This window comes from Mauremys reevesii, linkage group 20 (assembly GCF_016161935.1).
Source record: "Mauremys reevesii isolate NIE-2019 linkage group 20, ASM1616193v1, whole genome shotgun sequence".
NCBI classification, from domain to species: domain Eukaryota; kingdom Metazoa; phylum Chordata; order Testudines; family Geoemydidae; genus Mauremys; species Mauremys reevesii.
Window position 1 is genome coordinate 613290 of NC_052642.1, and position 27992 is coordinate 641281.

Sequence of the window (27992 nt, forward strand, 5' to 3'; positions counted from 1 at the left end):
GCTGCCTCTTATAGCAAAAAAGCAGCCCTACCTCCAGCAGTAACAGACTGAACTCCCTGCTGAAAATCTCCCAAGGGCCCAGTGCTGGGGCGCTGTTCTGCTGAGAACTGAGATGTAGTCTCTGGGGTGCAGTGGGGTGCATACAGTGAAGGGGACACACATTCCATTCCTCTAAAACTCCCCAGCTCTGCTATGAATAGCTCGCTGCAGTCAGAACATGCCTTACCAAAGCGCTGCTCACTGTGTGGTCTAAATTAAGGCAGAAATAATTACAGAGCAGCTTATTTTTTATGTTCACATGAATCAGGCTAAAGTTAATTGATATTTACTCTGCATACACTTGGTATTTCAGATAATACAGTATTGTTCAGGCTGACAGCATAGACAATAGGCATCAGTAACAACAGAGCTTAAATATACAGAAAGTTCTATATGGCAATGGCAGCTACCTGGTAAAAGAGAACCCGACCTGGGATAACACAAAGCATGTGAAAGGCTTTGTCAAACAGCAGATGTGAGAACACATGAGCGAGGGCACAATCTGCTAACAGCATAGTGGCCTCCTGCTGCGGCCTCAGTGCTATCTCCGTGGCAGAGCACATACTCTTTGCAGTATGTTCATATTATTTGCTTACATGACACCCTTGTGCATTTCAACAACCTGGCTTTGTTCAACCTCTGCAGCTCTCCTGATAGACAGTATCGAGGTTACTCACTAGGAACTCGAGTTATGATTTATCATGTTTATTACAGCAGTGCCTATGGCCTGGGTAGGCAACCTATGGCACGGGTGCCGAAGGCGGCACGTGAGCTGATTTTCAGTGGCACTCACACCGCCCAGGTCCTGGCCACCGGTCCAGGGGACTCTGCATTTTAATTTAATTTTAAATGAAGCTTCTTAAACATTTTATAAACCTTATTTACTTTACGTACAACAATAGTTAAATTATATATTAAAGACTTATAGAAAGAGACCTTCTAAAAACGTTAAAATGTATGACTGGCATGCGAAACTCTAAATCAGAGTAAATAAATGAAGACTCGGCACACCACTTCTGAAAGGTTGCCAACCCCTGGCCTGTGGGCACACTGTGAGATGGGTTCTGTTGTGCTAGGTACTGTACAAACATATAATAAGCGATAGTTCCTGTCCGGAAGAGCTTACAGGGTAGGGGAAAGGGGCAGAGAGAACAAGCTGAGGGCTGCAAACATCTTGGGAGTGCCACAATGTTTTGTTTGTTATTTAAATCCCTTCAGTGGGGCTACATAAGGTGGGGGAGGGGGGGAGGTAGCTAGATGGAAGGTGTGGGGGGAGGAGTTGGAGCAGACAGCCAATTAGCACCGGGAAGAGGACGTCCAGTGAAAAATGCAAACAGCAGTCTGATGACATAATCACCATCCCATGGGCCCTGCTTGAATTGCTCCTGAAGCAGCTACGCCAGCTTGAGCTTGAGTCTCTGGCTCCTCCCTGTAGGCTCTTTCCCAAAGGATACGTCTACACTGCAAAAAAAAAACCTGCAGCAGCGAGTCTCAGAGCCCGGGTCAGCTGATTCAGGCTTGTGGGGCTAAAAACATCAGCATAGTTTCCTGCTGGGCTGGCGCCTGGGCTTCAAGATGACCCTCCCACATTGTGGGGTTTCAGAGTCCAAATTCCAGCCTGAGCCTAAAACATCTACCCTGCAATTAAACAGCCCCTTAGCCCGAGCCTCGCGATTCTGAGTCAGCTGGTATGGGCCAGCCACAGGGATCTGATGGCAGTGTAGACAGACCCCATGTGTCCGGAAGACTGAGACTGATCGTTTGCCAGGGACTCTGCTGGTTTCACAAAAATACAGTGTTTTGTCCAAGGTTTGGCAACCCCTGCCAATTGGAGAGCCCTGAAGCCATCAACTGGCTGAGCCAGGAAACAGATGGCATGCCGGCTGGCTGCGTGCTCACTCAAGGATGACCCCCAAGCAGTCTGTCATACCGTCATCTACCCTTCCCCCTCCAGCAAGCCCCCAGCCCCTCGCTCACACAGAACGTCCACAACCCTCCCTGACACCTTACCAGAACTGCTATCCTCCTCTGCCACAGTTTTTTCCCATTTTTCAGTGTGAAACTCGTCACCCTAACAGCCTCCACCAACCCAGACTAAGCAAAAAAGGGCTGCAGTTAGTAACGGCCTGGGACACCCTAAGCTACAACGCTATGCCAGCACAGGTGCTCCACAAGAGCTGACTCCAAAGGGTCAATAAACCCCCTGGCATGAGGTTTGCTGCCCAACTCCAGCTTCGCCAGTACAGCTTACCATGGTTTCCCCAGTATAAACAGAAAGCCACAAGTATTGCAGCTGTACCAGTCCACCCACTACCCTTCTCAACTAACCAGCCCTCTGATTCCAGCTAACAACTCAATGGCTTGCAGAAGGAAATTACCCAAAAGCCCCTGCTCTTCACAAAAGTGCTGAAGAATACAGAACAGGTAAGAACGGCTATACTGGGTCAGACCAATGGTCCATCTAGCCCAGTAACCTGTCTTCCAACAGTGGCCAGTGCCAGGGGCTTCAGAGGGGTTGAACAGAACAGGGTAATTTCAAGTGATCCATCCCCTGTCGCCCAGTCCCAGCTTCTGGCAGTCAGAGGAAAGGGACACTTCAGTGCACAGTTTGCATCCCTGCCCATAGCTAATAGCCATTGACGGACCCATCCTCCAGGAAATTATCTAGCTCTTTTCTGAGGCCTGGAGTTCAGTCGTGGTGCTCCAGCAGTGTTGGAATGCACTGGTATAAGCACTGCCATAAGCTGGGCTGTGCACGCGCATGAGAACTGAGCAAATGGTGTATGTCGTATGAACAGGGCAGACAGGTACCAAGAAGGGATGCAGGCCTGACCTCCCACGTGTAACAAAAGGGCTGTGGCTTTGATTAGGACACTAACCGTTTAGCAAAAATGAAAAGACTCATCCTCTCCAAGGAGGAGGAATGTTCACAAAGAGCTCGGAAGATTAACAGTGCCACATAAGGGCAGACAAAGAAGAAAACAAGCAGGGAGCTCCCTCTTCCCTCAGGGCTAGACAGGAACTGACACACTGTCTAGGTCCTTATGGGGCACCCTCCACCACAGTACCTGGGCACCTCACAGACATTAATGGATTTGATGCACATTTTACAGATGGGGGATCTGAGGCTCAGGCTAGGTAAATAATAACAAATATCTAGCTCTTAGGAAGCGCTTTTCATCGGGAGATCTTAAAGCCCTTCACAAGGTGAGGTGAGGTGTCGCATTTTATAGCACAGAGGAAGTGATTTGCCCGATATCTGACTGAGCTGAGAATTGTGTCTCTTGAGGCCCAGTCCAGTGCTCGACCCGCTCGTCCATCCTCCTACCCTGTCAAGGCACTTTGGTGGCAATACTTTGTAAGCTCTTCCAGTGGGCGTGTGCAGCACCAGGAGACCAGACCCCTCCGTGGCTGACTATGTGTATTATGGGAGCTCCTCGTAAACAATCACAATAATAAACATTACAGCTCTGGTCAGGTGGCCATGACTCATTTGAGAGGAAGCTTTAAGCGAGACAGAACGTCAGACACTTGGGACCGTTGTGAAGCAGTCACACAACTGGAGCATGGCCCCAGCGCTGAGTAACATTTATCTGAGAAGAGAAGGAGTGTTCCTCTGACCCTGGGACTTCTAATAACTGAGCAGCCCTGAGCAGCGACAGTTCCACGCAAACACCTTTCCACAAAGGGTCACTGAACATGCACAGAACAAACTGACTAGCAGTAAGGATGGAATTTTTGTCTACAGAAATACTAGGGGAAGGCATACTGTAAAAGGATCCCATGAACTGGAACGATTTACTTACCCTTGAGACAAATGCAATTGTCCACAGGGTGTGAGTCACCCAGAAAATGATTGCATAAGAATTCACCCCCATGTAATCTTCTTGCTTCATTTATTCTGACATGAAGTTGTGTCCCTAGAAATTACCGTATGGAGGAATTTTCTTATTTGTTCCAGATCAGAATGTCCCTGCCTGGCAGCAGCAATCTCAGCTCCTTATGCAGTGTTGGGATGTTAGGGCTGTCCTGGACATTAGGGGGAGAGGGGAAGGAGTGAACGGACTGCACAGACCACTTCACCTTCCCTTGAAACACCTCAACATACCACTGACACAGGGACTGGAAACCAGACTGGAAACCCTGAAATTCCAATGCCCAGTGCCTTCAAGGGAAAAGAAATGTTTGTAAGACTCCTAATCTGCAATGAGAAATCACTAGAGCCGTCATGCGATTAAAAAAATTAATCCCGATTAATCGCACTGTTAAACAATAATAGACACTTGGAAAATGTGCTTCCACCTCGACTAGCTGTTACAAGGAAACTCACAATAAAATCCCTTCCTCCTGCAATTGTGCAAAGCAGGAATCTGGAAATAATCCACAGAAAATGAGAAATGAAGCACGAAGTACAGACACACACTCATCCCATACAATTCACCACGGGAACAAACCTGCCCTGCTCTTGTGCACACGCCACAGCGCCAGGAAATCCTAAGCAGGGGACAGGAAGAGAAAGAGTTAAACAGCTCAAGCTAACTGTTAACAGCCTGCCTACCATCTCCCTCCATACAAACATAAGGAAAAATGTCAAAGACATGAAACCAGGGCATCACAAAGCAATAGCGCAACAGACAATACCTCTTCGACTCCACCGCTTGCCAGAGGAGCAATCTGATCCCTCTCTCATGCTCAGTGGTATTGGCACAAATTGCAAAGTAAAGCATGTCTTTGGGATGACACAACTTCCCTTTCTTTTTAGAATCTGAGTGCCTGTCTTGAAGATGTAAAAGGCAGGGTGTTGGACTGTTGGACTGGGGAGGTTGCTAAGTCAGCAAGAAGGAAATTTCACCTGGATAGTGTAGGCACTCTTGCAGAAAGTAAGAGGCGCTTAAAAACAGCTGGTTGGGAATTTTTCAACAAAATGTTTTTCACTAAAAATGCCAATTTATTGAAATCAAAACTTTTTGCAGAACCTTATCAGTTTCAACAAAAACTTCCATCAGGATGATTTCTCAGTCTAGGATGGAATTTCTGATGTCAGGAGGGCGAGGGAGTGAGAAACACCCCTCAGAACAGCCAATAGCCCAGCCAAGGATGTGGGGGACTCAGATTCAAATCCTAACTCTGCCTGACTTGGCGTGAGGACTTGCACCTGGGTCCTTCACATCCCAGGCCAATTGGCTATTCTGGGATGGTATGCTCTCAATCGCTCGCTCTCTCTTTTTTGTGAAGAATTTTGAAAGGTCAAGTTTTCATTCCAATGCGGAACAAAAACAAATGGCAAAACCTCAATTTTTTGTGTGAAATGGAATTCTTGTTTTCCAGCCAGGCCTCCTTAAAAACTCTGCTATTCCTTGAAATGTCTGCAGTGCCCTAGGTGTGTAGAGCACTTGTAAGCTCTGCACTTAGACTGTAACTTCCTGTCTTTGTTACATATCTGTTCACTACTCAGCACAATGGGGCAGTGGCCTCTAGACACTGCCACCAGCCAGGTGGTCCCAAAGACATTACACATCCCCTGTGCTGGCAATGCGACTCATACAGATAGCAGGATGGGTAAAGACAGCAGCAATACGCAAAGCTGACAGCACATAAGGGAGCTGCGATAAGCGCGGAATCTAATGACACAGAAAGGGACTGGCACCATCTTGTTTTCTGTGCCCTGTACAAAGCTGAACACCCTGTCGAAGCTACAAAATTATTAACCCCTAAGAGCTGGGCAGGCGTGTTGGTCCAGCCAGCTAGCTTTGGCTGCAGTCACTTGATCTGTCCTGCTCCATTCCCTTGTTGCTGTTTTTATTTTAATTGAAGTGAGTTTCATTTTTAGGGAGGGAGAGGTGATGAAGGACAACTTTGAGGGGAGATCCAGGGCAAAAGGCAAGAGAACTGAAGGGAACTTGGAGGAGAACAAATCTGTGTCTTTTTCACAGAAATACTCCTTTTAATTTTTACTCATGCACCGATCTTACGAAGGAACGCCACATTAACACATGCCTGCAGCATGCACAACAGCAACCTTTAATATCATGCACAGCATGCTACTATGACCTGCAGTCTTCAGAGAAAGCATTTCCATCGCACTATTTAGTCTGGGAGCTCCAGATACACACACTGTATTTTTAAACCATTTCTATACTCAGAACATACACAAATTAAACCCTCAAAGGAAACCCTGCAGTGCATTTAGTAATACAACCCTGACTTCACTCTTCAAACTTTACATCCTCATTTCAGTGGCTCCAGCTATCAAACTGGGCTGGCTTTTCTCACAGCCCTTCAAACTACAGGAACACAGGGGCTTGCCAGTCTGGTCTCAGAGCACTTACCAGACCCAGCTCATCAAAGGCACGTGAGCCAATAGTTCACTAGCAGTAATGCCTCAGTGACATGCAGGAGTATATGCTCTTAGCCATGAATTATCCTGCTCTCTTCAGCTTTCCCTCGTTTTGGCACACAGGCGTAGTGAGGTCTGTGTTAGGGACTGAACACTGAGGCTCATCTGTCTGGAGACCTGGCGCTCGGCAAACCCAGGGTGTAAGTCTACAGCGCTCTAGTCTGCTGTGCGCTACGTCACCATGTGGACCCTGCTCCACACACTAAGGCAATGTCTATACTGTGAGCTAGGGGTGTGATTCCCAGCTCACAAAGACATACTCATACTAGCTCTTATGCAGTATAAATCGCAGCCAGGGCCGGCTCAAGGCATCAGCAAAACAAGCAGGTGCTTGGGGCAGCACATTTCTAGGGGCGGCATTCTGGCTCCGGCCATCATAGGTGCCGACTCCGGGGCATGGGGAAAAGTGCCCCCGCCGTGCCAGCTCTCCATCCCAGCTCGCCTCCGCTCCGCCTCCACCTGCTCCCCTGAGCATGCCGCCGCCACTCTGCTTTCCCCCCTCCCTCCCAGGCTTGCCGCACACGAAACAGCTGTTTTGCACAGCAAGGCTGGGAGGGAGGAGAAGCCAAGTGGCGGGGCGCTCGGAGGAGGCGGCGGTGGTGGAGCGGAGGTGAGCTGGAGCGGTTCCTCTAGCCCCCATTACTTCCTGCAACCCCCCACCCTAGCTCACCCGCTGCTCCACTTCTCCCCCCTCCCTCCCAGGCTTGCCGCACGCGAAACAGCTGTTTTGCACAGCAAGGCTGGGAGGGAGGGAAGGAAGGAGGGAGGAGAAGCCGAGCGGTGGGTGCTTGGCGGGGGGGGCGGTGGTGGTGGAGCGGAGATGAGCTGGAGCAGAGCGGAGATGAGCTGGAGTGGGGAGCAGTTCCTCTACCCTCCGTTACTTCCTGCGCCCCCCCACCCTAGTTCACCTCCGCTCCGCCTGCTCCCCTGAACGTGCCGCTGCTCCGCCCTCCCTCACCTGAGAGGGAGGGGGAGAAGCGGAGCGGTTGCGCATCCGAGGGAGCAGGCGGAGTGGAGGTGAGCTAGGGCGGGAGGTTGCGGGGGGCCCCCAGGAAGCAATGGGGGAGGAAATGCGGCACGCCTGGGGGAGGAGGCAGGGCTTGGGATTTGGGGAAGGGGTTTGGAAGGGGTGGAGTTGGGGCAGGGCTGGGGGCAGGGGGGCACGAAATAAAAGGAGGGGGGGATTTTTTATGCTTGGGGCAGCAAAAATCCTAGAGTCGGCCCTGATCGTAGCCTAGCCGCAGCAGCACGGGCAGAAGTGGCACAGCTTAGCTATGCTAAGTACGTACCCCGAGAGTTCAGGTGGTCTTGCACTCCACAACGATGAGCCCTGCTGCTGCTGCCCATACTACCGCAGCTACCCTACTATTTCTAGTTGCGCTACCTCTCAGTATAGTCAGGAGCGGCTCCAGGCCCCAGCACGCCAAGCGCGTGCTTGCGCGGCATGCCACGGGGGGCGCTCTGCCGGTCGGGCAGCAGGCGGCTCTGGTGGACCTCCCGCAGGCACGCCTGCGGGAGGTCCACCAGAGCCGCGGGACCAGCGGACCCTCCTCAGGCACGTCTGCGGGAGGTCCACCGGAGCCGCGGGACCAGCGGACCCTCCTCAGGCACGTCTGCAGGAGGTCCATCGGAGCCGCGGGACCGGCGACCGGCAGAGCCACCCCTGAGTATAGTGGTGGTAGCACAGGGAGTGTGGCTCAGCCATGCCGAGTACAAGCCTGTTATATCCTTGGGGCAGCTGGTGTAGGAAGCAATCACTTGAGGCCAGAGAGCAGGCAGCTAACCAAAACCTCCATTTTATTTACATATATACAGAGAGCTCCTCAACCGGTTGAAACCGGTTGAGCTAACCCATAATAATCTAACTCAGTTGCCATAGCAACAAAACCATGACAACCAAATACACAACATATTCCTCCCCCCCTAATAAGAACATCCCCTAAATAAAACACACACTAGACTAGAGAAGGAGGGTAGACTGCCTCCATTCCCGGCTAAACCCTGGGGATTATTTTGCCCCATAACCGTGGGTTCGCCCTAGCTAAAGATCCAGCCGATGAGGAGGTCTTCTGTCTCTAGGTGGATTACGGCGAACTACTGGTGTTGTTGCACCCGAAAGCACTAGGGGCTCAGGGTCCGCAGCACGAACAGGTGAGGAGGGGGTATCAGCTCGTGCTGGGCAAAGGGGTATCTCAGCCGCCGGCAGTAATGGAGGAGAACAGTCAGAAACAGGTGACTCGTGATTCGATCCCTCACCAGAAGAGGTGAAGTCAGACCCCTCAACTGCAGATGGGTCCTGAGGACTGGCATGACCTGGCAACAGCTGATCTACATGTCGCCGCCAGGTAAGATTCTCTGCAGTCCGGACTGTGTAGGAAACAGGTCCTGTTTGAGTGATGACTGTGGCCGGAACCCATTTAGCTCTGGAAGTATAATTTCGAGCCAAAACTGGCTGTCCCGGGCTAAAGGTTCGGTCTTTTGCTCTGGGTGCCCATCTGATGACTTGATATTGCTGCTGATGTTGCACAATTTGTCGGGGTTCAGAAGGTTTCAGCAGATCAAAGCAAGTGCGCAGCTGTCGTCCCATCATTAGAAAGGCCGGAGATGCGTGGGTCGTAGCATGAGGTGTGTTTCTGTAGGAAAGTAAAAAGGTATCCAGACGCTTTTGAATGGAGTGATGTCCCCTTGCTGATTTCAAAGCGTTTTTCATTGTCTGCACAAATCTTTCAGCTAATCCGTTGGTGGACGGATGATATGGTGCTGACGTGATGTGGTGTATCCCATTTGCTTTCATAAAATTTTGAAACTCCTGAGAAACGAACTGCGGTCCGTTGTCGCTCACAAGTTGTTCTGGCAGACCAAAACGACTAAAGAGTCCTCGTAGTTTTTGGATAGTACTCTGCAGAAGTGGACTGCATTATAGAGACTTCTGGCCATTTAGAATGGGCATCTATTGCCACCAAGAACATGCTTCCTTCAAGGGGCCAGCAAAGTCAACGTGAATACGTTGCCACGGGTTTTCAGGCCAGTCCCATGGGTGTAGGGGTGCCCACTGGGGTGCATTCCTCACACCCTGACATGACATACAAGCTTTTGCCTTCTCTTCAATAGCGCTGTCCAGTCCAGGCCACCAAAAATAGCTTTGTGCAATTTCCTTCATGCGCACTATTCCACAGTGACCGGAATGTAGCTGTTCTAACATCTGTGATCTCAGTGGTGGTGGAATAATGACACGTCTCCCCCACAACAAACAACCAGATTGGACCGATAACTCCGTCCGCTTGGACATGTAGGGAACAAGGTCGGATGAGACCGGAGAGGTTTGTCGAGATGTTCCATGCATCACCAGGTCCATAACGTGGGACAATACTGGGTCAACGCAAGTTGCCTTCTTTATCTGAGTAGCAGTGATGGGTGTATTCTCTACCTGTTCAAAGTAGAAGATTTCCTTGTGGGCACTATCGTGGTGTTTGACCGGCAAAGGCAACCTTGAGAGGCCATCTGCATTGCCGTGTAGAGTGGATTTCCGATATTTGATTTCATATTTGTGTGCTGAAAGTAACAATGCCCAACGTTGCATACGACTAGCAGCTAATGGGGGAATGCCTGTGTAAGGTCCAAAAATTGATGTCAGAGGTCGATGGTCTGTGAGAAGAGTAAATTTTCGCCCAAACAGGTACTGATGAAACTTCCGAATTCCAAAAACAATTCCTAATGCCTCACGTTCGATTTGGGCGTAGTTAGTTTCTGCTTTGCTTAGAGTGCGTGAAGCAAAAGCAATAGGTCTCTCTTCTCCTGAAGGCATAATATGTGACACGACTGCTCCCACTCCATAAGGGGAGGCATTGCAGGCCAATTGCAGTGGTAAGGATGGATCAAAGTGCGTTAGAACTTCAGAATTTAGCAATGCATCCTTAGCTTTGTTAAACGCAACATCACAGGCTTCAGTCCACTTCCAGGCCTTGTTCTGCCCAAGGAGCTCATGAAGTGGTTTTAGCAGTGTGGCTAACTGTGAGATGAACTTTCCATAATAGTTCAGGAGTCCTAGAAACGAGCGCAACTGGCTTACATTTCGAGGTGGGGGAGCCTCCACAATAGCTTTAACTTTTGCAGGGGCCTTATGAAGACCTGCAGAATCAATGATGTGTCCCAAATATTCAACAGAGGGCTTGAAGAATTCACACTTGTCTTTGCGAACTCGTAGGCCATACTCTTCCAGTCTTTGTAGGGTAGCCTCTAAATTCTTTAAGTGATCCTCTTCATTTCTTCCAGTGACCAGGATATCATCCAGATAGCACTGAACTCCTGACAAGCCACACAAGATCTGGTCCATAGCCCTCTGGAACAGGGCGGGAGCAGATGTTATTCTGAAGGGTAGACGACAGTATCGATAAAGCCCCTTATGAGTCACAATAGTCAACAGCTCTTGGGACTTTTCATCGACGATGCATCTGTAAATATGCTTGACTCAGATCAATCTTACTGAACTTTTGTCCCCCAGCCAGGCCTGCGAAGAGGTCATCGATGCGGGGAAGTGGGTATTGCTCTGCACACAACACTGGGTTGACAGTGACTTTAAAATCACCGCAAATCCGGAGAGAGCCATCTTTCTTCACGATTGGAATGATAGGAGTGGCCCATGAGCTATGGGTAACTGGTATTAGGACTCCATTGGTGACCAGGCACTCCAGGTCTGCTTCAACTTTTGGCCTGATGGCATATGGCACAGTTCGGGCTTTCAGATATTTTGGTGGACTGCCAGGTTTAATGTTCAATGTCACAGTGATTCCCTTCATACTTCCCAAATCATCTCCAAAAACAGCAGCATGTTTCCTTAGTATAGGGTTAGACTGGTTTCTTCTTTAGTCATCCGGTGCACTTCTGCCCAGTTCAGTTGAATCTTCCCAAGCCAAGACCTACCCATTAAGGCTGGGTAGTTACCTCTCACCACAAACAGTGGCAATTTAGCCACCTGTCCATTGAGCTCCACCTTAACATCAATAGTGCCCAGCATAGGCACAGCTTCTCCCGTATAATGCCTTCAGAACAGTTTTTGTTGCCTTAAGCGGAAGATGCTGTAGCTTTTCTTTATACACAGTCTCGGAGATCAGTGAGACGGCTGCACCGGTGTCCAGTTCCATGCGTATACGTTTGCCATCCAATAACGGGGTTACCCAGTATTCATGTGAACCCATTGCCAAAGACAAAACATGCAGTGGCACTTCCTCTTGCGATGAGGTGTCACCTTGATCATCCTGGGTCTGCTCTAGGGTATGCAGGGTTCCTCTTTTTGTCGGCCAGACCACAGGCCTCTTTTTCTTTTGTTTACAGGCACACTCAATGTGTCCCTTTTTGCCACAGTGTTGACACACCAGGTCCTTACACCAGCATTCTGATGCCTGGTGACCCGGCTTACCACAGCGGTAACATTCTTGACTCTGCACAGTTTTGTGGGTCGGTTCTTGTGACACTTTTTGCACCCTAGGGGGTGCACCGATGTATTGTGCCTCCCTTGTAGCCAGTTCCATGGAGACAGCAATATCAACAGCCTTCTGTAAGGTAAGCTGAGCCTCTGTCAATAGGCGCTTCCGTATAGCTTCACTGTACAGGCCACACACTAACCTGTCACGCAGGGCATCATGTAACATTTCTTTAAAATCACAGTGTTCTGCTAGCAATTTTAAAATGGCTACAAATTGTACAACTGTTTCATCTTCCTTTTGGTCTCTTTTGTGGAACCTATATCTTTCAGCAATTACCAGTGGTTTTGGGGAGAAATGAGACCCCAGGATTTCCACAATGTCACTGTAAGATTTAGTCTCAAGCTTAACAGGGTGTAGTAAGCTGCGTAGCAGAGAGTAGGTTTTAGCCCCTACAACAGTTAAGAATATTGGCACCTTCTTCGCTTCTGTAATGTCATTTGCAATACCAAAAAGCTCAAAACGCTCAGTATACACATGCCACTGCTCTGTATTCTCATCAAAAGGCTCCAGGGGCCTGGTCAGAGTAGCCATGATTTTTAGTTTCACTTTCACAGTCAGTGCAAAGAAGCAGCTTTTTTCCTTTGTTTGGTCTTTACCTTGACTTCTACTTCCTTCTGTTACTGGAGCAGCACCGGAATCCCATCCTCGTCGCCAGTGTTATATCCTTGGGGCAGCCGGTGTAGGAAGCAATCACTTGAGGCCAGAGAGCAGGCAGCTAACCAAAACCTCCATTTTATTTACATATATACAGAGAGCTCCTCAACCGGTTGAAACCGGTTGAGCTAACCCATAATAATCTAACTCAGTTGCCATAGCAACAAAACCATGACAACCAAATACACAACAAAGCCCACCTGAACCCCATGGGTAGGTTCTTGCCATGGATAAGCCATGCCATTGCTGCCCATGCTACTGCAGCTAGGCTACTATTTAGATTCACACTAGCTCCATAAGAGCTAGTGCGGGTACGTCTTCATGAGCTAGGAATCACACCCCAAGCTTGTAGCGTTGACCTAGCCTAAAAGTTCTGTAGTTCATTCTGACGTGAAACAGCAGTAGGCCATCATAGCATCTTAGTGAACTTTTAGTGCTCAGAACAGAGTCCACAGGGTCACTTAGTGTGCACCAGGCTGCCGCGCTGTATATTCACACCCCAGCTTGCCGCACACAAAGTCTCTATAGACTCTAGCCCTGACAGTAAATGCCTGCCATAGAAATACAACTATTATTACACCAGAGAGTGAAGCACAAGTTAGCCATGGAAGTGGGGACAAAGGCGAGAAGGAAGTGAGATGCTCTGTAGCAAAGAGAAGCAACTTGTCATTCTGTTTGGTAGTTTGGTGTGTCTAAGTGAGTGATCAGTGCCACAAGCAGTATCAAGCACTCTCAGTAGGCTGGAATTCCATCAGTATCAGAGGGGTGTGAGTCTGTATCCACAAAAACAACAAGGCGTTGTTCCATCAGTGACACCTATTGTATGGGCTGGCTATGGAATCTGTTGAATGCCCGAGGTCACCATCAATGAGGGAATATACAGCAATGAGTTCACCCTTTCTGCTATATAGCATTAAAGGAATCTGCTCAGAAATGTTATCTTCACAGCCCATGCACAGACATGCCTCAGAACTGCTTCTTGCAATTTCAGCACCAGACAGGTTTGCATTAAAAAAAAAAAGCGATCAAGAACTAGGTGTGTATTTGAAGACCAAGAACCTTATTCTAATAGAAGCTGCAAGATTATAGACAAAACGATTATGCCCCATGTGCAGTTGTCAAACTTTTTTCCATTACCAATATATGTTGGGACGACTGAAGCACCCTATGCTGTCACGCACCATTGCATGCAGGTATAAAAAAGTGGAGACCTCCCTCAGTTCCTTCCCAGCGGATAGACTCCATTGAAGAGGAGCAGAAGGGCAAGTCATGGAATGGACATGTGAACACATCTTGAAGAACAACAGCTATGGAAAGGTAGGTAACTGTTTCTTCTTCTTCAAGTGCTCGCACATGTCCATTCTGTTGTAGGTGATTCACAAGCAAATTAACATGGAGGTGGGCTTGGAGTCTACCTGAACAGTTATTGTAGACCAACCCTTCCGAAACTGCCATCATCCCTGGACTGATGGGAAATAGCATAATGAGCAGCAAAGGTGTGGGCTGATGACCAAGTCACCGCTTTGCAAATGTCTATGGTAGGTACTTGCACCAGGAAAGCCACTAATGTGCCTGTGCTCTAGCAAAATGGCTGATATCCTAGCAGGTGGAGTTATATTAGCCAATTGGTAGCATAACCAAATACACAAAGAAATCTATGATGAAAGCCTCTGAGAGGAAACTGATCAACCCTTAACTCTGTCCGCAACTGTAACAATCAACTGCACAGAGGACATAGAAGACATAATACAGTCCAGGTAGAAAGTTAAAACTTTTCTCACATCCAGTGAATAAAACTTCTCCTCATTGCCAAGAGCGTGAGGCTTTGGAAAGAAAGTCAGCAAATAAACTGCCTGGTTAGCATGAAAATTGGAGGCCACCTCTGTGAGGAACTTAGGGTGAGGGTGGAGATAAACTTTATCCTTATGGAAAACTGTATACTGAGTCTCTGACACCAGGGCTCTCAACTCACCCACGCTTCTTGCTGAGATAATGGCAACTAAAAAGGCTACCTTCATAAAGAGGTGGATAAGAAAGCAAGTTGTAAGGGGTTCAAAGGGTGGTCCCATCAGTTTTGCCAGAACCAAGTTCAGGTCCCAAGGAGGGATAGAATCTTGTACCTATGGGTATAATCTGTCCAAGACCTTTAGGAACCTGTTGACAATGGGGTTGGAGAAAAATGAGCTATTATCCACCAAGGCCAAAATAGCTGCCAGATTACAGAGCTAATAGCCAGAGTCTGATGTTTTAGGTAGAGAAGATAGTCCAGTCTGAGATTCAAGGAACCCTGTTTCGGAAATATGCCTTTGTGATGGGAACAGCTGGAAAAACTCTTCAACTTAGCCAGGGAAGTGCCCTAATCAAAAGCTTTCTACTAAAGTACCTCCTGAAATTCCTTAGAATAAGCTCTTTCTACTGGTGTAACTGTGAAGCACCAGGTGGAAGGCTCGCAGGTTGGGGTGGAGCAGGTGCCCATGTGCTGGGAAATCACATCTGAATCCAACAGACACAGCAGTGATTTGATTGACAACGCCAGTACAGACGAGTACCAGAGTTGTTCAGGCCATGCCAGGGCTATAAGGATGAAACAAGATTCTGGGTAACAAAGGAATCAGAAGGAAGGTGTACAGGAGGGAGCTCTTCCAGGATAGTACAAAAGCATCCATCAGTGAGGCTGGGCTGAGACCTCCATGAGGGTTAAACTGGTGACATTTTCTGTTGGTCTTTGTTGCGAACAGGTCCACCTGGGGAGTTCCCCAGAGCTAGAAGTTGGATCTGGCGATATCTGAATGCAATGACCACTCGTGGTGATTGGAGAAAGACTTGCTTAGCTGATCCACCAAGGTATTCTGCCTCCTTGGAAGGTAAGCAGCTGTGAGGTGAATCTAACTGATTATGCTAGCGTCCCAGAGACAAATTGCCTCCTGGCACAGCTGTTTTGAATGTGCCCCTCCTTGCCTGTTTATATAAAACAGTTGCAGAGCTGACTGTTAGAATCAACAGATTATTTCCTCCCCTATGCGGAAGGAAGGCTGAACAAGCTAGACATACAGCTCTCAACTCCCTGACATTTACATGACCCTTTAGATCTTGAGAAGACCAGAGACCTCAAGTCTGCAGGGACTCCATAGTGCCCCTCCAACCCAGGGATGATATGTCTGTGACTAAAATGAGAGTTGGTAGTGGGGGAACAAAAGGGACCCCTAAACAAACTTTCAGAGGATCCACTTACCAACCCAGAGACAACAAAACTAACATCAGCACTCAAACCACTCTGTCCAAGTGATGATGACTCAGGACATACACTGAAGCTAGCCATCCTTGTGGCTTTCTGAGATGCAGTTGGCATGCTGAACTCCATGCCAACTGCGTGCCATGATGAAAGCATGTGCTTTCAGCTCCAGCCCTAAGCCCCATAGCGTTCAAACCCTAATTGTGGTAGAACAGCCCTGGCCTTTGTGGAATCTAAGATCTCTCCAATAAACCCAATTCTCTGTACCGCTTTTAGGATTGATTTGTCCCTATTAACTAAGAGTCCTTGTGCACTACTTTACTGTAGCCATCTGGCCTTGCCCCATCACAGTACCAACCTGTACCACCGGGGGAACCAGCACCAAGAAGCTAAACAGGGCTGTTGCGGCTGCATGTGTCTCCGAAAGTGGTTGGTAGCAGTAATGATTCCTGGCCAGGATGCAAAGATTTTTCAGGGATAGCCTTGATGGACCTGGCACAAGTTCCAGGAACAGAGAAACCCTCCTTTTAGTTGATGAGTGCTCTAGGAAGTGCCTCTTCTTAGATCCACTTCTCGAGACTCTGCCTCTAGCTGCCTTCAGTATCAGTGAGCTTGACCAGGGTACCAAGCCTGAGGAGGGCCTGTGCCTCTTCTTCAGTGCTGGCGAAAGAGATTAAGGAGCCGCAGGCATCTCTGGTGGGGCACTCCACACTGAAGCTGAAGTAGCAGGACTGTGTGCCGAATGCAATGGCTCTGACGGAGGGCAAAGTGCTGCCTACATAAGCAAACACTTGAGCCTGGCCACTCTAGCTTCCTTCAAGCGAGGCATGAGCCCTTTATAAATGTGACACATGTCACGCGTGGGATTTTCCCAAGCATTTCAGGAAGGCGGGGTGTGGGTTGCTGACCAGCTCTGGCTCACTGCAGGACCCCAGAGATCAAGGCAGTGTTCTGTCCTCACTCCCAGGACCAAATCTTAAATTTTGGTCAAAAAGACCTAAAAACTGACACCTAATTCTAATATCTAACTAAAATATACCTAAGGAAATAATGAATTTTCAAAGGTAACGGTATATACAATGGAGTGAGAGAGGAACTTGCTCCAAGAAGTCTGGAAGCCCTCCAACAACATTACTTGGTAAGAAGGAACTGATGAAGGCTGGTGTGAGGAGAAGGGCTCTGCTCTTTTATATCTGCATGCAGTGGTGTGTGATGGCAGAGGGAACTTGAGACTCCCCAACAGGTACCGCCGAGGGGACAAAGTTCTCTGACAACTGTGCACGGGGCACTCACACACTTACAGTGAGTGGACACATGCAAGTGCTTAAAGAAGAATCATAGATTCCAAGTCCAGGAGGGACCATTGTGACCATCTAATCTGACCTCCTGCATAGCACAGGCCAGAGACCTGCCCCACAATCATTCCTAGAGCAAAGATTTTAGAAAAACCTCCAATCTCAATTTTAAAATAGCCAATGATGGAAAATCCATCACGACCTTTGGTAAACTGTTCCAATGGTTAATTCCTCTCTCTTAAAATGTATGCCCTATTTCCAGTCTGAATCTGTCTAGCTTCAACTTCCAGCCATTGGATTTTATACTTCTCTCTGCTAGATTGAAGAGCCCATTATTAAATATTTGATTATAATCAAGACACCCTTTAACCATCTCTTTGTTAAGTAAAATAGATTAAGCTCCTTCAACCTATCACTAGAAGGCAGGTTTTCTAACCCTTTAATTATTCTTGTGGCTCTTCTCTCAAACCTCTCCAACTTATCAACATCCTTCTTGAACTGTGGACACCAGAACTGTGTCAAAAGTGCCAAATACACAGGCGAAATAACCTCTCTGCTCCTACTCAAGATTCCCCTATTTATGCATCCCAGGATCGTATTAGCCCTTTTGGCCACAGCACTAGGAGCTCACATTCAGTTGATTATCCATGATGACCCCCATGCCTTTTTCAGAGTCACTGCTTCCCAGGATAAAGTCCCCCATTGTGTAAGTAAGGCCTACACTATTTGTTCCTACATTTAGTCATATTAAAATACATATTTATTTGCTTGGGCCCAGCTTACCAGACGTTCCAGATGTCTCCGTATCAGTGACCTGTCCTCCTCCTTATTTACCACTCCCTCAGTTTTTGGGTCATTTGCAAACTTCATCAGTGATTATTTTATTTTCTTCCAGGTTGTTGATAAATTTTAAATAGCATAGGGCCAAGAACCGAACTCTGCACGACCTACTGGACACACACCCATTCAATGATGATTCTCCATTTACAGTTAAATTTTGAGACTTATCACTTAGCCAGCTTTTAATCCTTTTAATGTGTGCCATCTTTATTTTATATCCTTCTAGTTTTTTAATCAAAATGGTCCCTACCAGTCTACTCTGTAAATGAGCCATGTCCACGGCCCCAGTACCTTACAGAGCATGATGACGCCCATTTACCTCCCTGGATCAGAAACAGTCTCAGTCAAATCCTATCCAGAAGACGAGGAGCCCAAAGAAAAATGTACAAGCAAAGTGCATCCTGATTTCTGGAAGCCACTGTCTCAGTGTCATGTAATTTAGATTTATGAACTGTAGAATTGCAACTTGGATTTAAATTTATGTGTAACTGAAATGTTCCTTGCTGTCTGTTACCCAGAAGCACTTAGAGGTTTTAAATATTTATCAAGCATTCTGAAGTCCACTGGAGATGGACTGAACTGACAGACTGAAGGAAACTGGCTATGGGATTTGAGGATTTATGCTCCCAGGAGTAATTCATTCACTGAACATAATCCATTATACTACAAGGCAGTAAAGGAGACTCGTTAGTGAGGAACCTGTAAGGAAAACTCGTGTATGGAGGAAAGGCATGGCAGAAATCACTCTGCATGCTTATCGATGGCTCCAAAATACAATTAACTCTTCCCCATTAAACATCTAAACTCTCTTTGCTGGGAGAATGGACAGAATTGAGTCCTAGAGGCTGAAACAAAATACATTCTCTTAAGTGACAAAAGTAACAACAGCTATAACAGTCAGTTGGAACAAATTTAAGGACTGATTTATCAAGGGACTTGTGACTCAAATCACAAACCTTAACAAAAACGAAATTGCCAAGTGAATTATAAATACAATAAAACCTCAGAGTTCTGAACACCAGAATTACGAACTGACCAGTCAGCCACACACCTCGTTTGGAACCGGAAGTACGCAATCAGGTAGCAGCAGAGATGGGGAAAAAAAGCAAATACAGCACAGTACTGTGTTAAACATAAACTACTACAAAAATAAAGGGAAAGCAGCATTTTTCTTCTGCATAGTAAAGTTTCAAAGCTGTACTAAGTCATTGTTCAACTGTAAACTTTGGAAAGAACAACCAGAATGTTTTGTTCAGAGTTACAAACAGCCTCCATTCCCAAGGTGTTCATAACTCTGAGGTTCTACTGTACATCTCTTTTAAGCTGGGCAAAGGGAACCTCTGTTCACTGAGCAGCCTCTCCGTGGGGTTACCAAACTTTGCAGTCAAACTGCCATCTTGTGGAGCTTGCTGCTGTCCACTCCAGCCCATGCACCACTCACACAGCTAGCTGCCAGACACCCTCGCTTTTCCTATATGCTCTGGAAGTGCACATCGAGAGTCACAGCTGATTGCCATTATTATGATCTAGAGCAGTGGTTCTCAACCTTTCCAGACTACTGTATCCCTTTCAGAAGTCTGATTTGTCTTGTGTACCCCCAAGTTTCACCTCACTTAAAAACTACTTGCTCACAAAATCAGACATAAACATACAAAAGTGGCACAGCACACTAGTACTGAAAAATGGCTGACTTTCTCATTTTTATCATATCATTATAAAATAAAATGATTGGAATATAAATATTGTACTTACATTTCAGTGTATGGTATATAGAGCAGTATTAACAAATCACTGTATGAAATTTTAGTTTGTACTGACTTCGCTAGTGCTTTTTATGTTGCCTATTGTAAAACTAGGCAAATATCTAGATGAGTTGATGTACCCTCAAAAGACCTCTGCATACCCCCAGGGGCACACGAACCTTTGGTTGAGAACCACCGATCTAGAGTTCTGATCACGAAAGATGCCATACAGTGTAAATTAAACAAATGCCAGCTAATGGAATAAGAATTCATTAGCAGGATAGGTAAGTGAGCCAGATGCACACCCACAGGAGGCCAGAATCTAAATGACATTAGCAGTTGAAACTCAAACATACCACAGAGCTGAGTGTCCCAGAAGAGAAATCCTTGAGAACTGTAGGAAAAGATTAACCTTTCACAGTGATGAGACCTAACCCAATCTCTATATCCATAGGAGGACAGAAGTAGCAAACCAAATTCCATTCAGTGCCATGGCACCTAAGCACTTCACCCTCTGCTCCTTGGGCTGCTGTGCTTGAAAGTATACAATCCTCTGCTATCACAGGCAACCCAGTCACATGAGCCTGTGCGTAAACTTACCAAACTCCATCTTAAAACCATTCATGTTTCTTGCTCCAACTTCTCTTACTGGCAGCCTGTTCCAGAGCCTCACTCCTGCATCATTAGATACCTTCTTCTCATTTCCAGCCTACATGTATTCCTGGCCAGTTTAGCCCCATGTGTTCTTGTGCCAACATTGTCTTTATCTTAAATAGCTCTTTCCCTCCCTGGTGTTTACCACCCCAGTGTATTTATAGAGAGCAATCAGATCCCCTCTCAGCCTTTGCTGCCCTAGCCTAAACAAGCCTAGCTCTTTCAGACTCCTCTCATAAAATAGGCTCTCCATTCCCCGATCATCCTAGTAGCCCTTCACTACACTGTGCAGTGTGAATACATCCTATACATCCTAGGATGGCATTTGCCTTTTTTGCAGCTGTATCACATTGGTAGCTCATGGCCATATCCTATAGTCATATCGACTAAGACACCCAAGTCTTTCTCCTCCTCTGTGATTTCCAACCGATGAGCCCCCAGCCTACAGCAGAATTTCTTATTATTAATCTCTAAGTGCATGAACTTGCATTTTGTGCTATTCAGTTTTATCCCATTTCTATTATTCCAGTCCTCAAGGTCATCCAATTCTTCCTGTGTGATATTCCAATCCTCCTCTGGGTTGACAGTGCCTACCAACTTTGTGTCATCAGCAAATACAGTTAACACACTCCTGCTTTTTGTCCCAAGATCATTAATGAAAATATTAAATAAGATTGGTCCCAAGACCAACTCTTGAGAAAATCCATTAGGAACCTCCCTCCAGCCTGATAGTTCACCTTTCGGCACAACCTTTGTTCTCTCTCTTGTTCTGTACCCACATTACAATTTTTGTACTAATCCCCATAATATTCTCCATCTTGACTAATAATTTTGTGGCACTGTATCAAATGCCTTACTTAAATCCAGATAGATTAGATGTGCATTTCCCTTGTCTAGAGAATTAGTTATCTTATCCAAGCAGGGCCGGCTCCAAGTTTTTTGCCGCCCCAAGCAAAAAAAACTTTCCCACGCCCCCCAGCCCCACCCCAACTCCGCCCCTTCCCCGCCCCATTCCAACCCTTTCCCCAAATCCACGGCCCCACCTCCTCCCCCGGGCGCGCTGCATTTCCCCTCCTACCTCTCCCTCCCTCCCAGGCTTGCCTGGGAGGAAGGGGGGAGAAGCGGAGCGGTGGCGTGCTTGGGGGAGGAGGCGGAGGTGAGCTGGAGTTACTTCCTGAGGTCCTCCCCACGCCCCCCACCACCGCAGCTCACCTCTGCTCCGCCTGCTTCCCTGAGTGCGCTGCTGCCGCTCCGCTTCTCCCCCCTCCCTCCCAGGCTTGCCGCAAAACAGCTGATTCACGCGGCAAGCCTGGGAGGGAGGGGGGAGAAGCGGAGCGGCAGCAGGCTCAGGGGAGCAGCGGCAGTGGAGCAGAGGTGAGCTGTAGGGGGGAGAGGTTCCTCTGCCTCCGCCTGGGTTACTTCCTGCGGCCCTCCCCGCGCTCCCCACTGCCGCAGCTCACCTCTGCTCAGGGCCGGTTCCTGGCTTTTTGCGCCCCAAGCCAAAAAAAAAAAAAAGAAGCCAGAGTGTCGCCCCTTGGAAAGTGCCGCCCCAAGCACATGCGTGGAGCGCTGCTGCCTAGAGCCGGCCCTGGATCCAAGAAAGCTATCACTTTAGACTGGCACGATCTATCTCTGGTACACCCGTGTTGTAATTTATCCCATTTCCCAGATACCTCCAGGTCTTCAGAACAAATTTTGAAGGAAAGAATAATTAAAGCCTTGCATACTATTGAGGTCAGAATAATGAGTCTCTGGCTGCTCAGATCATTCTTCCCCCCTTCCTTATATATAGACACTACCTTTGCTATTCTCCAGCCATACAATGCCACCCCTGATTTGATAGATTGATTGCAATCCTTGTAGTCTCATGTGCCAGCTCTTTCAATGCTCTGGGGTGTGGATTATCCAGTCTCCTCAACTGGAGCGCATTCATCTCGTTGAGTTTTGCCTCCACCTCAGATTTGTCAATGTCCATTTCCAAACACTCGTTTCCATGAGCCATCCTGCCTTTGCCCCCATGTTCTACATCATCACCCTTATTGAAAACTTAGGCAAAGCATTAATTTAGTTTTTAAGTCATACCTAGATTATATTTAATTTCTTCCTCACTGCCTAACAGCCCCACTTCTTCTTTGCTTGTTCGCTTGTTATTTCTATGCCATCTCAGTCCTGGGCCCCCAGGCAGTTCGGTCCATGCACCTTGGTTCCAAGAATTTAAAGAGGACGTGTTTTTAAAGTTAGGGCTATAAAGTGCAAGCAAACTACCCTGCACGGTTCATAGCCACATCTCCATGCATACATGAGTCAGGCGTCGGTTACTTTCTTGTGAAAATATGCAGACTGACTTCTCTATAAATTGGCTTTAAAATACCTCCTCAAACAGGGCGCCTATCAAAAGGAGGTTTCAGAGCAGCAGCCGTGTTAGTCTGTATCCGCAAAGAGAACAGGAGTCCTTGTGGCACCTTAGAGACTAACACATTTATTTGAGCATAAGCTTTTGTGGGCTACTTTATACGCTGCTAGAGTGATTAGGTCTGTGCGGAAATAATGACTAGAATCCATTCCTTTGCATGGCACTGTCAAAACAATGCACCCAAATCCCCATTGAGTCTGGCCCTGTTCAGACAGTGGTGGCCTCTCACCTTTGCTGTGATCACTACTGCAGCTCAGCTATACTGCCTGGTCAAAAGAAAACACCCAAACACACGCAACGCTCTATCCTTTTAGCATGGATAGTTCTAAATGGCTCCACTGTGTATTATTAAAGCAAGTGTGCTGATATCAAAGTCAGTTTAAATCAGTGCCACCAGTAGGGCGACCAGACAGCAAGTGTGAAAAATCAGGACAGGGGGTGGGGGGTAATAGGTGCCTATGTAAAGAAAAGCTCCAAAAATCGGGACTGTCCCTATAAAATTGGAACATCTGGTCACCCTAGCCACCAGACTCCTTGTAGTTTAAATAAAGTGCCTGATATGTACCCAAGCAGAGTTTGGAAGTACCTCTCAGTCCCTGATATCAAGTTACCAGGCCATGATTACAAGAAAGCCCGATGAAGCATCTTTAATGGACCACAGAGCACTTGGCGATAGGGCTGGGGAGGGTCAGACAGATCAGTGGTGAAATGCACCAGGCCTTTCACCTCTGGACTCCTGGGTTCAAACTCTGACTCAAATGGAAAGTAAAAGGGCATTGTGCTGGTCTCAACGTCACATCACAAGGCAAGTAGGTATGATCAGCAGCTCCAGGCATGAGCTGTTTGGCAGTGGCATGGCATGCACTGAATGCACTGGGCCTGCCTAGCCATGAGATCGCTGCTATTAATCCCTCAGTTCATGAGCACAAAATTCACCCCTAATATACAAGAGGATCAAAAAATCCTCCTCAGTCAGATCAGAATAAAATATCAACCTAGCAGTTTCTGAACTCCCCTATAAATAATTAAACTCTGTCCAAAAAAATCCTTTGCTACAGAATCACTTATTGCTCAAGCAAAGCAATTTCTATAATCACTTTCTTTCAAATCCAGCTGTTTGAAGAGTGCAAAGCTGCGTTTCTCATTGCTGATTATTAGCTGGCTCCAGATTCCCTTTTGGAGCCTTCTTCCCACTGACACAAATAATTAGTAAATTTCCTTTTACCTGTCTGATCTGTCCTGCAAACAGCATCTCCCCCCAGCATCTCCTCCCTCCTCCGGTACCTGCTTAGAAAGCTCAGGGCAGGAGCAATCTGCTGGGTGAAAATGCCTGATGCAATGTCAAAAAGCAGAAGACATTAATGAAATGCTGCTCAGCTAGTGCCAGCTGCCATGCTTACCACATGGAGACTATCCAGCCCCCTGCTAGCCTTTGGTAATCAGTTACCACAATGGCCTCCTGAAAGCACAGCACCTCCAGACTGACTCTGGGTTGTGCTGAATGGCACGTTAGTGATCGCTCTGAACCAGCACACTGCCTGCTCTGTCATCTGGAATGAGGAGAGAGAGAGAGAAGGGAGCCTCACTTTCCCAACTGCATTTCTTACCCCCAGTCTGAAGAGGTCTAGATGTTTCTGGGGGCACAAAATCAAGGCAAAGTATCCTGGACAGCACAAAAGAACAGGCTAGACTTTGGCAGAGTGAATGGAAGCAGCAGAAAGAGGCATCTTCTCCTGACCTCTAACTTGCTACTGGAATGGAAAGGCATTGGTTCTTTGACACTCTCTAACTGAGACACAGATTTGAGCTCAAGGTAAACGGGACACCAGGATTAATCACAAAGAGTAGCCTTTGCACTTCTGCAGCACCTCACAAGAGCAGGTTGGAGAGCTCCTCCCGAGGACAAATGGAAGCTGTGAGAATAAGTGGGGGTACGCCCACTTGGTAAGACAACTCCCATCTTTTCCTGTGCTATAATATATATTCGTCTTACTGTATTTTTCACTCCATGCACCTGGTGAAATGGGTTTTAGCCCATGAAAGGTAATAGTAATAATTGGAGATATACCAATCTCCTAGAACTGGAAAGGACCTCAAAAGGTCATCAAGTCCAGCCCCCTGCCTTCACTAGCAGGACCAATTTTTGCCCCAGATCCCTAAGTGGCCCCCTCAAGGATTGAATTCACAACCCTGGGTTTAGCAGGCCAATGCTCAAACCACTGAGCTATCCCTCCCCCCTTGTTATGCCCAAATAAATTAAGCTTATGCCCAAATAAATTGATTAGTCTCTAAGGTGCCACAAGAACTCCTAATTGTTTTTGCTGATGCAGACTAACACGGCTGCCCCTCTGCCATCTATTTCAGCGATCCATGTCCTGCTCATGCCCCTCCTACAACCTGAATGTAGCTAACATCCACAGCTCCTCCAGGTCATAATGATGCAGAGGAGCAGAGTTCATTGGGCCTTGGCCTACTGAGACTGAAGCTGGCACTTACTGTTCTAGGTGAGAGTCTGTCATGGTTCAGCAGATTTTTACTAACAACTCCCTGTAATTTGCTGCAAGGCTCCTGGCTTCCAGCACCTAATTAAGTCCCACTGCAGCCCTCCTGACAAGATAGCTCCTGCTAAATCATTGCACTGATGTGAGAGGAAAAGACACAGGCTCTACTTTTACTGCCCAATGGCCATGTAGGGCAGGAATTACAAAATCACTGAGGGGAGCAGAAGCACATCCCATTGAAAGACAACGAGAGTTGGGCTCAAACTTCTTGGGCACTTTTCAAAATCCTGTCTCCAACTCTGGGATGCTGTAAACCGCCCATGAGCTCCTACCGTCTATCAGCTCTCAGTCTGTTAAATAGATTCACGACCTGTAAGGTCAACGGGAGCCTTTCTGAGCATCTAGTCTGACCTAATGCACATCCCAGGCCAGAAACCACCACCCAAGGAGTCCTGCAGTGAGCCCAACACTTTGTGGTGGAAACACAGCTGATCTTTCAGAAAGATGCCCATAAATAATTACTGCAGGACCTCATGGTGCAAACACGGACAAAGAAGCCAAGGCGGCAGGTGAGGGATGAATGTAAAGGCATGGAGGAATTGCATTAGCAGGCTGAAGGCTCGGTGACCATTAATTGAGAAGCAGTGTAATTAGGGATTAAGGGTCTGGATGTCCTAGCACTTGACACTGTAGATGGAAAAGCCAGAAAGGAGGCAAAGAGGAAGATGTGTAGAAGACAGAGCAGAAAGAGAGAGTGTGTGGAGGGAAGGGAAGAGGATGAAAACAAAAGAAGGAAGAAGGGAGGTTGGGGACAGGAGGGGCGAGCCAATCGATCAACATCTAACCCTCACATCCTCTCCCTCATCCTTCCCCTCCCTGTGTCCCCTCTTGGGATGAGCTCTTTGCAGCAGGGAAGCTGTCCTGTTGCACCCACAGCATAAGCCCAGAATACAGATCAGGAACAATTGCAATCTAGCCTGTAAAGGTTACTCTACTGCCAAAGACAAAGGCCTCCCACCATCTGAAAAGCAGCCTTCTCCCTAGCGGTCACCCACACTGCAGCCCTCCTGACAAGGGATCTGATGCTAAATTGCTGTAAAAAAGAACCAGTCTCAGTCCTCCAGCACCCCCAGGGCTCTCTTCACAATCCTGGAGGGCAGCAGGGGGAGACCTCCAGGGGCAAGTGTTTGGAAACTGAAAGTCTTCACTGGTTTATGTTCCTATTATCAGATACCAAGTGAAGGTGGGGGGCAGCACTGTGGGGAGCAACAGAGGCTGGAACCGTACAGTTTAAACAGGGTCTTTTTGAAACAGGAGCATTTCTTTCTGTGTTGCCTACTAGATCTTAGTAGCATATGGAACGGCCTGTCGGGAGCACATGGCAGCAGGCCCAGTTGCGTCCCACCAAGCTGTGCTGAATAACTGCCCCACGCATATTAACTCACCCAAACGCTCGCTGTGGGAAGACAAAGTCACAGACTGTTTTTTCCAGTTCAGATTTCCTAAATCTTTTCCCCCATGGGGGCAGGTTCCAGAAATCGGGCCAGGAAAAACTGCCCGGTAAAAGCCTGTCCACTGAGCAGCAGCACGAACAGGGATGATCAGATCGGCATCTGGCAGTTCAGATCCTCTGCATTTAACGCGCTCTCTTATCTAGTGGTTAGCACTTGGGACTGGGGAATCCACTAGCTCCTCCTGTGACCTCAGGCAAATCTCAACCTCCCAATGCCTCAATTTCCCACTCTGTAAAATGGAGATAATAGCTATTAGCTACCTTACAGGGGACTGAGCCTTCATTTATACCAAGGATCAGCATGTGACGGGGGAGAGAAAAGACATACTTGAATGTTTGCACTCGGAGACCACAGAGATGGGCACCATAGCTAGATAGAAACAACTTCAGGCAACCTTTAAGAGGGCTTAGGTTGCAGTTCAGAATAAGGTTCAAGTCCATTCTTATTGAAACCTGATTGGTTCACCCACCCTTCATGAAATCTGTAATCTAGCCAGGAGGAGAGCAGAAAGGATGGTATAAAACGGGGGACCTTCCATCCATACATTCTACACTCCAGAGCAGGCATTTCAGAGACCCAGCTCCAGAGAGTGGTCACACACCCAGGCTGCAAATCTGGAGGCACAGAAAGGATTGCATCATTTCTCAGGCTGTGCCCACAGTGCTGGGAACTCACTGAGAATCCTGCCTCATTAGTTTATTCTCCTTTAGCAGCCTGTCTGGCCAGGAGCTATTGCCAGGGAGCAAGCAGGGAGCATATCACCAGTTCTCTCAATCAAACCCTCCTGTTCGTTCTCTTTGCAGAGCCGGAGGACATTACTGTTTCCTAGTGAGGACACAGTCTGGAGGTGGCAATGGTGTCTGTAAGTTAGTATATTTGATACCGAAGTGGCAAGAGTACAAGCTCCGGGTCTCAGCAGCAACAACCAGAAAATTACATTTGTTTTCTAGCTGAGTGGAACAGAAAAATGACTCACCTGGATTAAAAGGGCCATTTGCTTTTTGCAGCCTCACTGCATCCACTAGCCTTAGGCACAGAATTATTCTGCACCAGCCTTAAGAAGCCCTCAATGTTCCTCCTCATCTCCTTTCCTACCAGCCAAAAGAGCCCCCAGCAAGTCATCTAGTCTCCCTTCCTAGCTGCCCAGCCCATCTCCGGTCTCTCTCTTCCCCAGATGGCTTCTATCAGCTCCATGGTCATCACACACCTCATCAGCCTCCTACTTTAC

At 47.6% G+C, this 27992-nt stretch overlaps 1 protein-coding gene and 1 long non-coding RNA gene across 3 annotated transcripts in view; one reads left to right on the top strand and one right to left on the bottom strand.

Moving 5' to 3' along the window:
• The window catches only part of STX1A (syntaxin 1A), a 253948-nt gene that overhangs the window by 178198 nt on the left and 47758 nt on the right, over positions 1 to 27992 (bottom strand). The gene's annotated exons all lie outside the window — the stretch shown is intronic.
• LOC120387571 lies at positions 12846 to 27988 on the top strand. The gene is made up of 3 exons (XR_005590230.1): positions 12846 to 13890; positions 15312 to 15437; positions 27568 to 27988. It is a non-coding gene; the product is annotated as an uncharacterized LOC120387571 (long non-coding RNA).